The 10,911-nt window shown below is 37.5% G+C and overlaps 1 protein-coding gene across 13 annotated transcripts in view; it reads left to right on the top strand.

Annotated features, from left to right (window-relative positions):
* Nucleotides 1-10,911, top strand: part of KLF12 (Kruppel like factor 12) — a 647,154-nt gene that overhangs the window by 298,217 nt on the left and 338,026 nt on the right. The window lies entirely within an intron of this gene.

Below are 10,911 nucleotides of genomic sequence, written 5' to 3'. Positions count from 1 at the left end.
GGGGTTATCTGACAGTTGTCAAGTCGGAGGAAGTTAGATGCCTTTATATCTACTTGGGCTCATCGTTTAGCTCTATCTACAGTCATTTTGGTATTGTCATCCAATCAGTCAAATGTGTTTCATTTACTTTATTGATCAGTATAATCTACATTATTTTATATTAATGACAGTGACTGTTTGTTTATAAAAAGGCAGTATATGAACTCGGGAAGTTCTGCATTCACTTGGGTACCTTTCTTACTCAATATGTTAGTAAATGATTATGTCCTAGTTAGGCCTATGCAGTGCAGTGCCAGAACTCTTGCATCTGTTTAGTCTACTTACTGATTTTATCTTTTTGTTTTTTTAACTCTGAACAAACCAAAATGTCCAACATGTGTAACTCACTAACATTCACAATCCACTTCTAGCAAAGCTAAGAGCCTTTAAAATGACTTTGAATCTATGGCAGTAGATGGGCATCAAATATATTCAGACACTTCATCTGAGTGGATTAGCAACAGACTTCTTCTCTTATAAAAAAAGTAGTTGGGAAGCAATGACATTTGCATAAAGGCATTTCCTTTTGCCACCTTTGGATTTTTTTTTTTTTTTTTTAGAATTATGGTTTAATCTTACTGCTGTTATTAAACTGCTTTAAGCTTCTTTCCAAGTACCACAGCCAAATTGAAGAATTTATTTCATTGCTTGTACTTTGAAACACTGTTGTCAAAGTAAGCAAAGGCAAGGGATAGACATACAGCCCCCTTGCATTTTCAGTTTATTTGCATTTGTTCATGACTTCTGTGACACTTTAAATTTACAAAGGAGTTTGCTTGCTTTAAACTCTATCATATATACGTTGTTACCTGAATGAGTATGTAAGAGATCAAAGTACCTGTCAGCTTAGTAAATAGAAGAGATTTTTTTTTTCTCTCTCTGAACTGCTTATACAGGGAGAATTCATTGCCTTATTTATGTTGAGAACTTAACATAGTTAGGAAAACGGTCGGTTGTTAAAGTTTGAAAAGTGTCAGGGAAGAGGTGGGTGCTATTTTCTGTAGAGTGTCAAATATTTGAAGTATATTAAAGCTGAAATAAGTGAAAATCTGTTAGATTACTTGGAACCTCTCCTAATTTCCTATGTTTTAAAGAGACCTTTTCCCCCTCAAGTACATTTGCATATATAGAAACAATTTGGCTTCAACAAATAATGTTGCCTATCTCTCTTAAAGTAATAAAATGAATAATATAGACTCATTAATATTGCCAGTTATTTTATAGGATACTTGAAGCTGAAAAAGACACAGATATCAGGGTCCTAACTAATTTGTACCTATGGAATTATGATTTTGGTCAAAAATATTTTCATTCCACGTGTTCATTATGTGTGCATGCCTGCCCTCTCTGGACAATGGTCCAGCTGATTGCTGCTGTTATTGTTAGGGGCTCTCAGTGTATCAAAAATAAGTTTTTGAGCATGACAGAATGGTGCATATGCTCGTTTTTTAAATTGGAAACAAAAGTTCTGTACGAACTCCATAGTGAGTACAATTAAATACACAAACCATTGGATGGGCAACCATGCCGGTAAGCCATGGAGAATTTACTTTTTTGTTGGATATTTGTTAGAACATGAAGTTGGAATTGAGAACATATTTTCTTCTGAAATATGGTTGATGATTATGTATGTGTCTGTTGAGGTGTGGTTAATTCCACAAAGCCTATTTACTCTACAAAGCCCCCCAAATTAGAATATGGTGCTGCCATTATGTGGTAACCCTGTATATGACAGTGTATCTATTGGAAAATGTTTTGAGTTTTCATATGAAGTTTTAGGGGCATTGCTGTAGCTCTGACAGTATAAATATGGATTTGAAAGTTATAAGCTATACACAACTTGATATTTCAGAGTGACAGTGAGGCTGCAGTGCACTGGTGGTGATAAACTGTTAGGACTTGGAATCTCTGTGTACTTTGATATGTTAGGAACTGTCTTAACCCTGCATGTATTTCACATGCCCCCTTTCTTCGAGATCTCCAGAAACTTGGTTAATCTGCTACCTCTCCACAATGAACAGCTGAAGCTTCTGGCTGTAGTAGCTGTCAGCCCCCTTTCTGCAAGGCTGGGTTAGTGTCCCCACAAAATTCATGTCCTTTTTCGGACCTCAGAATGTGACCTTATTTGGAATTGGTGTTGTTGCCAATGCAATGAATTATGATGAGGACATCCTGGAATAGAGTGGCCTTTCATCTAATATGTCTGTGTCCTTCTTAGAAGAGACACAGACACGTATGGAGAGCACCATGTCACAGAGGCAGAGATGGGGGTGATATATCTACACCCCAAGGAATACTAGTGATTGTTGGAAACACCAGAAACTCAGAGAAAGGCATGTGACAGATTCTTATCTATAGCCTTCAGAGAGAACGTGGCCCTACCAACACCTTGATTTTGGAATTTCAGCATCCATGTCTTTGAGAGAGTAGATTTTTGTTTTTAAAAGCCACCTGGTATGCGCTACTTCCTTACTGCAGCCCTAGGAAACTAATACACCTGCCAATAAGCAGAGAAGAAAATATTCTCTGAGTTTCTCTCCTGTAAGTCTGTTTTTTAGCAAACATGTAAATAGTTTTAAGTTTCTCTAAAATTATCAAAAACAAAACTGAGCATCTGTAGGTGAAGAGCATTTGTTTTCAACCATCACTTCAGTTAGGCATTTTGTGCGAAAGGTATTCCATACTGGGATTCCATCCCCAGAGATTCTGATACGGTAGGCTAAGGGTAGGGCCTGGGCATCTGTATGTTTTAAAGCTTCCCAAAGGAAACTGCGAATATGCAGATAGAGCAGAGAATCACTAGTGCAGAGGGAAGAGTAAGAATGAGCCAGGAGCACATTAGAATCAGCTTGTTGGCTTTTGAAGCTTACTGATGCCTGAGCCCCAACACCAGAGGTTAGAGATGCAGCCTGCCGTTGGTTAGAGATGCAGCCTGCCATTGGTTAGGGATGCAAAGGGGTCGAAGAGAGTCATGTTTGTTTTTTTTTTGGTACACAGTGGATGAATGAGGTCTCAGCACGACAAAATATCTTCTTCTGTATTGTATTCTCTCTTCTTCATAATTCAAGACTTCCCCAGACATCTTCAAAGGAGGTGGCCAGTGAGTTATATGTGAGTTGGGTATGTTGGGGGGATTGTAGCAGTGACTGGTGGCTCCAGGTAGGGTGGGTGGGGATTGATTTTTTTTTTTTTTAATCCTTTTCCCTCCTATTCTCCGTACCATTTCCTGTTCTGTGGGAAAGCCTGCCTTGGGCCCACGTGAATAAAATGAGAATGAAATTATAGGGTTGCAAAAGTATAGAAGTGAGGGGATTCTCAGTGAGAGGAACAAAATTTGAAAAATCCCATGCGGCAGAAGTGGGAGGCAAAGAGGTACTATGGCCACGGGTGGCCGTTTCAGTTGTGTGTAATCCATTGTGCCTGTAGAGAGGGGACTTAATGTGTATGTATAGACATTCATACAGATAATTTTTGTGTGGGGCACAAAAATGTCTGTATAATTATGGGTTTTTTTTTCTTTTTTTTTCTGAAATTCTGTTTGTAGTGAATGTTGCCCCGTATTATGTGATGATTTCCAAGAAGCTCCTGTCTCTCCATCTTGCGGTCTGCTTTGTACTTTGTAGATTTATCATTTGGGTTGTGCCTATGGTGTTAATCTTGATTAAGAGATACATTGTTAATACATCTGATGCTGTGCTAGTGACTAATATCTAGTATTGTTGCTATTTCTTTTATAATGACAGTATGTTTAGAATATCTAAGACACAACAACAGCAGATTTAAAGGAGGTCTTTTGCATGTAGGCCACTTGGAATGAAGACCTTCTTCATCCTGCGCTCATTTCCTTGCTTTGTCCACATGTTTCACTATCTTCCTGATGACCATAACTGTGTTTAGAGACCACATTAAGGAGACCTCCTCATTGGTGAAGTTCTTTAAGATTGGTTCTGAGATCTGTGCTTGATGGCAATTCTTAAAAGTTCTCATAGTCATAGCTATCCGAAGTTTTTGTATATCTACTGATAATCACACTTGCTTTATTTGATTTGCATATCAATCCTTTGAGGTCGATTATAGCACTTGTATTTTCTTGATAGGAGACATCAGTGAGATTTGTACTTTGGAACTAACCGGTGGCATACTGGCAAGTGACTTTCTGAATAAAAGGCCCTTATTTGTAGCATTTGCTGATTCCCCAGGTGTAAATACACAGACTATGAATGAATTTCAAGCTACTGCAGTGTAGTCATGGGTCGTAAAGAGATGTGTGCAGTCAGCTCTCCCATGCCTGTACTAGGCAGATCCAACCCTCCTCTGGATCTATCATGTTATGCTGCCGAACTCCCTTGACTCTTCCCTGTCCCCCCTACCGACAGCAGTCATTTTACAGAATCCCCGTATCACTATCAAATGAACATCGTGTCCTGTTTGTAGCCTCTTCTACTGAAAGTTTCTCCACGTTATGGAATTACAATTAACTGCCAACGTCGAGGACCCTTACTGCCCTAGACTAATGTGGAATTAATGGAATAGGATTTATTACAGTAAGACATATTTTGTTATTTCTTGATAAGTGTGGATAATGCTATTGAGTCAAATGCCTGATCATTCTTGATGTGTGTAGCAATTTTACGAACTTATTAATAACACACTAAACTGATTTTTCTCATGACACCGATCATTCTTTTTCGGTTTAATCCAAAATGCTTTTTCCTTTCCACATCTCCTTTTTCTTGGTATGGTCTTTAGGTGAAACCACCTTTTCTCTGTCTTTACATAAAACCACCTTTTCTCCAAGATAGGATTTGCTTTTGGCACAGCTGTGTAGTAGCAGACTTGGAAGGGGTCCGGCTCTTGGGTAATGAAAAACCAGGAGACTTGTCAGCCTTTTTTCAAGATTGTGAATGAAGTGGCCAGCAGTACTATCTCCTTCCCATTCCACATTTTTATGGAAAAGTCTAAACAATTATTTCCTTGCTCTATTTCTACCTCATTGTAAATCTTAGAAAACATGTGTCTCAGGTTCACTTTTCCCGATTCTGGCTGTAACACTAACTTCCTTAAAAATTAGAGTGCATTCTAAATCGTTGCCTTTTGTCAAGCTTCCTATTCATGCTAAGACCTTGAGTGAGATGTGTTAGGCATCACTAATATGCTGCTGCCATCTTTGTAGGATTTGCCCTGTAGTGATTAGGATACCCTTTTTATATTTTTTCTTTAGCACAGCTGTGATAGGTTGAGTAGAGTTGAGAGAGCTTGACTCTATCCCTGGCATGGACTGCTTGCTTTTTCTGAGATACTTTGGTTTTATGGGAATTGCTTTCATTTATGAGCACTGTGTAATTTGAAAAAAACCAAATGTTATTAAACAATTTCTGAAATTGCTTCCTGAAGTATATATTGCATAAAAATATATTTTAGTGACTATAAATATGAGACATGTGAAGTCTTTTTTATAACCAAATTCCATGTAAGAATGATCTCGTGTTAAGCAGACTGGATTTTTCTTCTTTTCTTTCCCAGCTTGTCAAACCCCTTTAAGACACGGCCACAGATCATGGGATTGCAGTCCCCACACAACTTCATGTCATTTTATATTTGATCCCTAAAGATTTTGTAATTGTTAAGATTTTATGACTGCCTGACACTTATATTTAATGTCCAGGCCATGACCCTGAGCGATGAGAACATGCGATGGCCAGGACCACGGACTTGAGTTTACGTTAGTGCTGTAGAGGTTCCTGAAAGAAAAGACCAGGGGGCTTCAATATGATTTGCAGTCTGGACAATTTATTTTGCTTTTGCTGAGGAAGTAAGAAGTACATTTTTATTTTTTAAAAATACATTAAAATTGGAAGCATTTTCCACAAGAAAAATATGTTACCAGGAAAAAGAAAAATTGTATTTTAGTCTGATTATAAGAGATGCAAAGTTACATTGATCTGCTTCCTACTTTTGTTTAAACATATGCGTTACAGTTTTGATTGCAAGGGACTTGTAAGTTAAAAAGACCTATTATAGGTAAGCTTCTTGACAAAGAAATCTGATTTTCAACATGAACAGCATAAATGGAAACTGCTTTCTCTGTGATAATTCTATAATTTTATTCTAATTTATAATGAATATACTTATCCAAAGAGAGTTACAGTGAAATGGAATTACATTCAATTACTTAAACTCTGTTCAGTTTGAAGTTTTCACATAGACAGTTAATAGTATGGTAGTAGAAATATAGTTTTGTAATGAAAGTTTGAATGTTAATCTTTGGTAAAACCACTTAAAAAACTGCCAACAAACATATAAAAAAAGAAAAGCTGATCATCACTGGTCATTAGAGAAATGCAAATCACAACCACAGTGAGATACCATCTCACACCAGTTAGAATGGTGATCATTAAAAACTCAGGAAACAGATGCTGGAGAGGATGTGGAGAATAGGCATGCTATCACACTGTTGATGTGATGTAATTTAGTTCACATGGTGGAAGACAGTGTGGTGATTCCTCAAGTATCTAGAACCAGGAATACTGTTTGACCCAGCAATCCTATTACTTGGTATATACCCAAAGGATTATAAATCATTCTGCTGTAACGACACATGCATGCATATGCTAATTGCAGCACTGTTCACATTGGCAAAGACTTGGAACTAACCCAAATGCCCATCAATGATAGACTGGATAACGTGTGGCACATATACACCATGGAATACTATGTAGCCATAAAAAGAATGAGTTCATGTCCTTTGCAGGGACATGGATGAAGCTAGAAACCATTCTCAGCAAACTAACACAAGAACAGAAAACCAAACACCACATGTTCTTACTCATAAGTGGGAGTTAAACAAAGAGAACACATGGACACAGGGAGGGGAACATCACACACAGGGGCCTGTAGGGAGGTGGGGGGCTAGGGGTGGGACAGCATTAGGAGAAATACGTAATGTAGATGACGGGTTGATGGGTGCAGCAAACCACCATGGCACATGTATACCTATGTAACACACCTGCACGTTCTGCACATGTACCCCAGAACTTAAAGCATAATAATAAAAAAGAACAACAAAACAAAACTGTAACTTCTGTAGACAAGACCAATCATAGTTTTTGCATATTTGTATTTGACACATAAGTTAACATTTTGATTTATTTACATATTTATATGTAAGTAAATATTCCTAAAATAAGACTTAGTTTGCCTCAATTGTCAGTCCCCATTTGAAGACCCTTGACCCAGAAATGTAGACCCCTAATATGTTATAAATTAAAACAATTTCCTCTCCAATCTTTAAAAAAATAATTTATACAGTTTTTGTAATTTCTGTTAGATAAATAAAGCATGGCAGATATTGTTTTTATCTATACATGTAAAAGATAAAAGCGCTGATTCTTTTCAGTGTAACAGGCCTTGCTGAATCACTATGATAGGACCAGGTTGATGGCTATTTCAATGTTATGGAGTCAGACACCATTTCCATTGAGACGGAAATGTCTAGTAAAAACTACATTTGCAAATGATCTGAACAGTGACCCACTTCCAAAGGTTAATTGGCCTTGTGGAAATTATATGCATGGATTTATTTTGCATACCTTTCAACAGTAGTGAGTGCCCCTTTAGGGAATAAATCATTGTGCAGAAACATTACTAATTTAAATTGGTAAAATGCGATTGATGTTTCACTTATTGAAGATGTTGCCTATGTACTTTTCAAGTTTATTTACTTTTAAGCTGATATAAAATTGTATGTATGATTTACAACCTGATGTTTTGAAGTATATATACACTGTGGAATGGTTAAATCTAGCTTATTAACAAATGCATTACCTCACATATTGTTTTTTGGAGAGAACACTTTAATGTCACTTGGTGTTTTTCAAGAATACAGTATATTGTTACTTTAGTCATTATGCTGTACAATAGATGTCTTGAATGTATTTCTCCGATCTAACTGCAAATATATATATATTCATTGACCAACATCTCCCCAACTACTTCAGCTTCTGGTAACCACCATTCTCCTCTCTACTTCTAATGAAATCCACTTTTTTAGATTCCACATATGAGTGAGATCATGCAGTATTTGCCTTTCTGTGCCTGGCTTATTTCACTTAGCATAATGTTCCCCAGGTTCATCTATGTTGTCACAAATGGCAGGATTTCCCTTTTTATTATGGATGAATTGTGTGTATATATTTTTTTAAGTTAAAAAAACAGTAATTATAAGGATTTTCAAAAGTTTCCTCCTGGGCTTGGTTGTTCCAATCCTAATTTATCACATTCTTCTGTGATATTATTGAGAAAGGTAGTGTGGAGCTGGCATGAACCACTGAATAACCTCATGCCTGTGTACCCTCCCAGCCTTGCAGCGATGACAGTGCTCCTTGGTGACAGCTCTGGAACTACCTGCTCTAATGCTTTCTTCCCCTTTCCTTAGTTCATCCCTGGAGGGTGGACAATCATCGATATGCCAGGGCACCTGCTCCTCTGTGCCTTTCACTGCTGCTTGGCCAATTTCTTTTAACTCAGACCATTTGCCTTAGACATATGTGTAAGTATTACAATACGTATACATGTATAGATGTGTATCATTTATCTTTGTCAGTTGCCAACTTAGGAAAACCTTTCCTTCGTATTCTTCCAATTGTGATGAAAAAGATAATGATCCTGTTTCTGCTGTGTACCATCACTTGAAAAGTTTTGTGGTTTTTCTTTTTGTGGGGGGGGGGGCTTTTTATATGACTTTTTATGGCAATGTTAAATCTGTGTATATGTTGTCTGTATTCAGGAAATAGATGAAAATCGAATTTCCCAGTGAAGAGAAGAGTTAGAGATGTGATTAAGATAAGATCGCAGATAGAATCAAATGACTTGTCTGGTTCTGAGGATTTCAGACTTCATAAAGGTTTTGTGAGATAATTTATATGAATTCATATAATGCATTCACATAACTACCTTAAGTTATGTGTTGACTTTTTTTTTTTTAATGTTGAGGGCACTTATTTATTAACTCATTTTTAGTTCACCTTTTGACCAAAGTTCAGTTAACATGCAAGGAAGTGTGTATATTACAAATGTACAAATGGATGAGTTTCCGCAAAATGAAGATATACACACAGTTTTTATCCAGATAGTCATAAAACCTTACCAGCAGCCCCTCACACAATTGTCAGCTACTGTGCCATCTCCTGTCACCATAGACGACTGTCCCTGAACACAAGACCTTGTGCTGTTTTGAGTCCAGCCTTGTCCATTCAACATTGTTTTTGGGGTCCACTCATATTTTTTAAATTGATGTATAATATTCCATTATGAGTTTATCAAAAAGCTTCCACAGATTTATTCATCTGTTTTACTGATGATAGATGTTTGGATTGTTTCCATTTTACAACAGATGGGAATATGCACTGTGAATTTTCTATAATGACTATTGGTGTACCATGTATACCAAAGAGTGTATGACATGTATCTAAAAGTAGAATTGCTGAGTCTTAAGGAGTATATTTTTATTTTGGTAGACACTGCCAAACAGTTTCCCTAAGTAACTTTCCCAGTTGAGACATTCATCAGTGCTGTCTTAAGAGGGATTACACCTGTAATCCCAGCACTTTGGGAGGCTAGGGGAGGAGGAACACTTGAGGCTGGGAGTTCAAGACCAGTCTGGGCAACAGAGCAAGGCCTCATCTCTACCAAAAATTTAAAAATTAGCTGGGCATGGTGGCACATGCCTGTAGTCCTAGCTACTCAGGAGCCTGAGGTGGGAGGATGGCTTGAGCCCAGGAGTTTGAGGCTTCATTGAGTAATGGTCACGTGCCTCTGCACTCCAGCCTGGGTGACAGAGCAAGACCCCTGTCTCTTAAAAAACAAACCAACCAACCAAAACAAGAAATGTAGATACTCCATATTCTTTTTATTCCTCACATTGTCTTTTTGCCATTCTAATAGCTGTGTATCGGTGTCTCTTGGTGGTTTTAATTTGCATTTTCCTAATGATACATATTAATGAATACCTTTTGCATGTTAATGGCCATTTGGCTATCTCTTGGGAGGAACTTATCCAAGTTTTCTGTTTGATTTTGGTCTGTTTTTCTTTTTTAATGGGCTTATCTGTCATTTTCCTTTTTGTTCATTTTAGAAATTGAACCAAAGCCTAAATCTAATGAGACATTTGCTAGGGAGGATGAGAATAATAGAAAAGTTATTCTGATAGACATATTTATCTGTTCATTTTTAAAAATGTTTATTAAACAACTCTTATGTCCATACCTTTCCAATGATAAAAGAATAGTATCTGGCTTAGGGTTTTTTGCAGTTTGGTGGTGTATTAAGGCAAATACAGTGACTCTAAGAATTCTTATTAAACGTTTGATTATCAGAGCAAGAAGAGAGTCCAATGAAAGCATAAGTGGGTCCTGTAATAGTCTCTGAGTTTAAGACCTTACCCTCAGAAGAAAGGGAGTCAAAACCTAGAGGCAAAGTAGGAGTTAGCCAGGTGAAAATTAGGGTGGGTAATGGCGGTTTAGACAGCGGGAACAGCGTACAAATACTCATGTTGGAGAGATTGCAATGCCTGTGGAAAGAGAGGGTCTATGGGAGTGTATGTAGTGGGTATTGCTTAAATTAATGAGTATTTTAAAACTTTTTATTATTTATTGAGATTCTCTCGTGCACGCAACCCTATGAAACTCATGAGGACACTAGGGTGCTTAAAAGTAATAATAACAAGGCCGGGCGCGGTGGCTCAAGCCTGTAATCCCAGCACTTTGGGAGGCCGAGGCGGGTGGATCACGAGGTCAAGAGATCGAGACCATCCTGGTCAACATGGTGAAACCCCGTCTCTATTAAAAATACAAAAAATTAGCTGGGCATGGTGGC

This window comes from Cebus imitator, unplaced genomic scaffold (genome assembly GCF_001604975.1).
Source record: "Cebus imitator isolate Cc_AM_T3 unplaced genomic scaffold, Cebus_imitator-1.0 Scaffold29, whole genome shotgun sequence".
Lineage (NCBI taxonomy): Eukaryota > Metazoa > Chordata > Mammalia > Primates > Cebidae > Cebus > Cebus imitator.
Note: the sequence above shows the minus strand (reverse complement) of the source record. Positions and strands in the feature narration are given on the sequence as shown.